The sequence below is a fragment of the Cololabis saira genome, chromosome 4 (assembly GCF_033807715.1).
Source record: "Cololabis saira isolate AMF1-May2022 chromosome 4, fColSai1.1, whole genome shotgun sequence".
Taxonomy (NCBI): domain Eukaryota; kingdom Metazoa; phylum Chordata; class Actinopteri; order Beloniformes; family Belonidae; genus Cololabis; species Cololabis saira.
In genome coordinates, this window is record NC_084590.1 from 15,987,061 (window position 1) to 15,993,076 (window position 6,016).

Sequence of the window (6,016 nt, forward strand, 5' to 3'; positions counted from 1 at the left end):
ATGTAATAAAAAGTTGAATCCTCGTGTATATAATATTTATTCTTCATACTTGAACCTTTTAAAGTTCTTTTAGTTTATACTTTTTCACTTGGGAAAATAGTTTTCTCTTTATTCATTAACTTAAAATAGGAACCACAACAAAGACAAAATAACATATTAGTGGGAAAAAATGTAAAATTGTTAACGATGAAAAAAGAAAATTGAGAGAAAAAACTTTGTGCATGTGAAGCTATTTAAGTACAAATATATCAATGACAGTATTAGTATATTGAGGTTTGCAGCTTTGGAGTGGGTTGTGACTCATATGTAGGTGATATTATTCCATCCATCCATTATCTATACCCGCTTTATCCTTTGCAGGGTCACGGGGGTCTGCTGGAGCCTATCCCAGCTCGTATTCAGGTGAGAGGCAGGGGTTACACCCTGGACAGGTCACCAGTCCATCGCAGGGCACCATGTATACAAACAACCAGACACACTCACACTCACACCTACGGGCAATTTAGAATCAGCAATTAACCTAGTATGCATGTTTTTGGACTGTGGGAGGAAGCCGGAGTACCCGGAGGGAACCCACGCAAGCACGGGGAGAACATGCAAACTCCACACAGAAAGAACCCTGCCTGGGAGTCGAATCAGTGCTAACCACTAAGCCACAGTGCTGCTGTGAGATTATTCCTTAACGGAAAAAACGCCTGTCCTGAGGGCTTTGGGAGCTTCTCGGCTCAGTTCAGGTCCATCAGGTGCTGATCCACGCTTCTGCCGGGGGGGTTCCAGTCCGAGCAGGTCCCGGTCCTCTCTCCTTTTAACTCTGAAACGAAAGGGACAGTGGTGCGGCGCCGCTTTCGGCTGGGCTTTTTCCTCTCGTGATCAACGTAGCCGATCACGTAGCCTCGCTGCGCGCGGACCGGTTCACTGTCGGAATGTGCGGGTCCCGTCTTATCGCCGAGGTGCGTGGGCGTCACGGATCCAAGTGGATGAAGCTCTGCGGCTGAGACGGGTTCACGCTGACCGGTTGTTGAGGTCCTCCTTGCAAAAGATACTCAAAGCGGGAGAAGGGGTTAGAGAGGCAGAGAAATTGGGGGCGCACGGCGCTCCGTGGCAACACTGGTCTTAGGCTCGGCTGGTAATCCTGGTCCGGGCTGCTCTCCCCCCCCCAGCTCTGAAGAAAATCGAGAGGTGGGTCAGGAGAGAGGTGGCTCCAAACGAGCTGGGGGGGCAAGAGAGAGAGAGGTGCAGGGGGCCATCGCTTTTATCCACCGGGGATGCGGTGACGTCATCAGCGCCCGCCGGCAGTCCGCAGTGAAATCGCTGATCACAGGTCAGCTTGCTGTACGCGCGCCGCTTCAGGCGCCGCCTTTTTGTTGACACCTCCTGGACTACAAACCCGCTGGGCTTTGTAGTCTTTTCTTTCATTTCCCAAACAAAGCGGCCATTAGATGAAACGCGAAGCTGGTCTCAGACTGAGGATTCAACCAGCTTTAAAGTTGAATTTCACATAATCTCATAAATTCATAAAAGTTCATAATCACATGACGGTCACCCAACATAATTAATTTAGATGTTTTCAAAAGTAAAATAGCATAGATAATTGAAATTCAGTGCAACTATAGGTAGGGTCGACACTCTCGACTCCACTATGTTGGAGGCTGTCTGAAGCATTTCTCCTTCCATCAATACAAGCATTTTAGCAAAGTTTTAGGCAAGTTGACAATCCTCAAGCGCATTTCAAAAGTTGTGCTTATGTCTCAAAATCTCAGGAAATCCCAAAGTCAATGTTATGAAAAGTTGTAATTATCACTGTCTTTCCTTTTCATGACTATTCTGAATCTACTCATGTTATTACAGCACAGTCTAAAAAAAAAAATCTTAAAATAAAACTGAGCCGTGCTTTGAGTATATCTGTGAAGGTTGACCATAACCCACAGAACCTGCTTAAAGAGCTAAAAGAGAAGTAAGAACATTTACAGGCTGGGTAATGTTAAGTAAAACAGATGAAAAGAAAAGGAACATGAAGTTTGAGTACTTCAGCAGAGAAGCAATTGCAGGAAGGGATAATCACTGAGGTATTGTAGATAAACTCTCTTATTAGAGGATAACCATTGCTTGGCTTGCTTTGGGACAGATAGTGGCCCGGTTTCCCAGATCAGTTAAGTAGTTCTTAACAGTTAAGTAGTTCTTTCACAGGCTCTTTAAGATGGTTTGAAAGAAGTCTTTCGCTGTTAAGAACTACTTAACTGATCTGGGAAACCGGGCCAGTATCATTCACAAAGGTCTGACAGTGGGAGTTAAAGTGACTGCAAAAGTGACTGCAATATACAGACTATTTAATATATCAACAACTGAGACAGGAACTTCATGTACGCTCAGTAAACTCGGGTTGAACCCTCAAGCGGACACCAGGCTGGAGTAGGATGAACACGGTTCTTTATTTGAACACCACAGGGCAAACAGCTGCTGTAGAGGGGCCATAAAGCCAGCAGTGTGATGAACAAGGCTTTTAACCATGGTGCTGATTATCAACCTGCTGCAGGTGCGTGTGGGTTTGATCACTCCTGAGACTGCAAACTCCGCCCAGCCCTCCGGTGCAGCTCTGCAAGTAGACAAACAGCAAAAACACACGACACCTACACTACAGCCCCTGATCGTGACAGCTCAACTGAGACAGGAACTACATGACCTATTACTCACTGATAACTAAGGGTAAAAAAACAACAACATTTTCAACATTTTGTCTATTTTGGAAATGCTCTTAATTCCAAGTACAAAGCTTGCTTCAAAATGTGAGATCACCAACACCATATACAGGATACTATGATACTATGATGATACTATGATCGCACCAACCGCCCAGCGATCGACGTCGGAGGACGCGGACCCAGCGGTGGTGGCTGCGGTGAAGACCCAGAGACGACGCGGGACAGATCTCTGCTTCTTCCACCAACGGTTCGGCGCCAAGGCGAGACGCTGCGTCCCTCCGTGTCAGTTGGAGCCACCGGGAAACCGGCGCTCAGTGGCAGCGATCGGCGGTCAGGAGCTGCTGTTCATTGCAGACTCTGCATCAGGGAAACGTTTCCTGGTAGATTCAGGCTCCCAGCTGAGCCTCCTCCCGCCAACCGCCACGGACCGGTCGACCGGAGGTAACGGACCGTCGTTAAGCGCCGCCAACGGCTCCTCCATCACCACTTTCGGGACCCGGTCAGTGACTGTTTGTTTCAACGGACGCCGGTTTGAGAGTGACTTTGTCATCGCCAGTGTTGCTGTTCCTATTATCGGTGCTGATTTTCTGTGTGCTAACGGTTTGGTGGTGGACGTTGCAAACCGCAGATTGATCGATGCAGTGACTTTTATGACTTTCCCGTGTGAGACTGGGGGATCTGGACCGCTAGCACATGCTAGTTTTTCAGCAGCAGGTAACGTGTTCCAACGTCTGCTGGCAGAATTCCCGCGGCTGATCAAACCTGTTTTTTCCACCGCGACAACCAGGCACGGCGTCGAGCATTACGTCACCACCACGGGGCCCCCGGTGTTTGCGCGTGCTCGTCGGTTAGACACACAGAAATTAGCCATTGCTAAAGAGGAGTTTGCCTCTATGGAGCGTTTAGGCATAGTTAGACGCTCCAAGAGCCCCTGGGCCTCACCGCTTCACATGGTGCCCAAAGCAGACGGTTCGTGGCGCCCGTGTGGGGATTTTCGCCGTCTTAACAACGTCACAGTGCACGACCGTTATCCAGTCCCACACATTCAGGATTTTTCCGCGCATTTAGCAGGGACAACCATCTTTTCTAAGGTGGATTTAGTACGCGGTTACCACCAGGTTCCCATGAGAGCAGAGGATGTGCCCAAGACCGCTGTAATTACCCCGTTTGGGCTTTTTGAATTTCTGCGCATGCCCTTTGGCCTGAAGGGGGCAGCTCAGACCTTTCAGAGGCTGATGGACTCTGTGTTGCGAGACCTCACGTTCGTGTTCATTTACCTCGATGACATTTTGGTGGCCAGTTCCACAACAGAAGAACATTTGGCACACCTCAAACTGGTTTTCCAGAGGCTAGATGAACACGGCCTTATTGTCAACCCGGCTAAATGCCAGTTCGGCCTGCCGGTTATTGATTTTTTAGGGCACCGGATTTCAGCTCAGGGTGCAGTTCCACTGCCGTCTAAGGTTCAAGCGGTGGCAGAGTTTCCCCGCCCGGCCTCGGTTAAGGCGCTGCAGGAGTTTTTGGGTATGATTAATTTTTATAACCGTTTCCTCCCTCGCGCCGCCCACCTCCTGCAGCCGCTTTATGGAGCCTTGCAAAAAAAGAAAGGCTGTGACCCAGTGGACTGGACACCTGACCGCATCAGTGCCTTTGAGGATGCTAAGTCTGCCCTGGCCAATGCAGTACTTTTAGCTCACCCATCACCTTCGGCCCCCATTTCTTTGACAACCGACGCTTCGGACATAGCAGTAGGGGGAGTCGTAGAGCAGCGGGTGGCAGGAGTTTGGCAACCTCTTGCATTTTTCAGCCGCAAACTACGTGACAGTGAGCGAAAGTATAGTGTTTTTGACCGTGAGTTGTTGGCGCTGTACCTCGCCACCCGTCATTTTCGTTTTTTTCTAGAAGGCCGTTCATTCACGGCATATGTAGACCATAAGCCGTTGATATTTGCAATGTCTAAAGTGACAGAGCCGTGGTCCGCTCGCCAGCAGCGCCATCTAGCGTCCATCTCAGAGTTTACCACGGACATTCGGCATGTCGCGGGTAAAACAAACCTGGTGGCCGATTGCCTGTCACGCGCGCTGGTGTGCCCTGTAAACCTGGGAGTTGATTTTTCTGCTATGGCCGCTGACCAGGCTGATGACCAGGACATCGCGACTCTTAGGTCTGCTGGTACCGGTCTCAGACTAGAGAACTTGGCGGTAGAGGTCGGAGGTCCAGCTCTTCTCTGCGACATCTCCACTGGTCGGCCCCGTCCGGTGGTCCCAGTTTCCTGGCGCCGGCGGGTTTTCGATTCCGTACACTCCCTCTCACACCCTGGCATCCGGGCGTCAGTGAAACTGGTTGGGGCCAAGTTCGTCTGGCCCGGCCTCCGCAGGGAGGTTAAAGAGTGGGCAGCTGCATGTGAAGCATGCCAGCGGGCTAAAGTTCACCAGCACACAAAGGCGCCCCTGGAACCGTTCCCCATTCCAGCCAGGCGGTTTGACCATGTCCACATCGACCTGGTGGGCCCTCTTCCTCCATCGCAGGGTTACACGCACCTCCTCACCATGGTGGACCGTACCACCAGGTGGCCCGAGGCAGTGCCCCTTTCCTCTACAGGGTCAAAAGATGTGGCGCGTGCTTTCCTGGGTGCCTGGGTCTCACGTTTCGGTGTCCCATCTGACATCACGTCTGACAGAGGCCCCCAGTTCATTTCAGAACTTTGGTCGTCGTTGGCAGAAGCTTTGGGAGTGCAGGTACACCGTACTACTGCATACCACCCACAAGCTAATGGCCTTTGTGAACGTTTTCACAGGTCCCTCAAAGCAGCACTGCGTGCTGCGCTCTCGGATGGTAACTGGGTGGACCGCTTATCGTGGGTCATGCTCGGTTTGCGCACGGCCCCGAAGGAAGATTTAAATGCGTCGCCCGCAGAGCTCGTGTTCGGCCAGCCACTTCGTGTGCCTGGAGAATTTTTGCCTGAAAGCTCGGCTCCGCAAATTCACCCAGCAAGCGGTCCCTTCGCATCAAATCGTTTTTTGACCCCGGGGCCCATTCACCACTGTTTTCCGCGGACATTCATTCCATCGGAGCTCAAGTCGGCTCAGTTTGTCTTCGTGCGGCATGATGCTCATCGCTCTCCTCTACGGCCTCCATACGACGGCCCCTTTAGAGTCCTCGAGAGAGGCCCTAAGGTTTTTTTGTTAGACCTAGGAGGCCGCAAAGAGCACGTGGCACTAGATAGGCTTAAACCCGCACACACTGTAGCGGATGAAGCTGTGGTCCCGGCCCAGGTCCCCCGTCGTGGACGCCCTCCACTGAGACCTCCTGTCGAT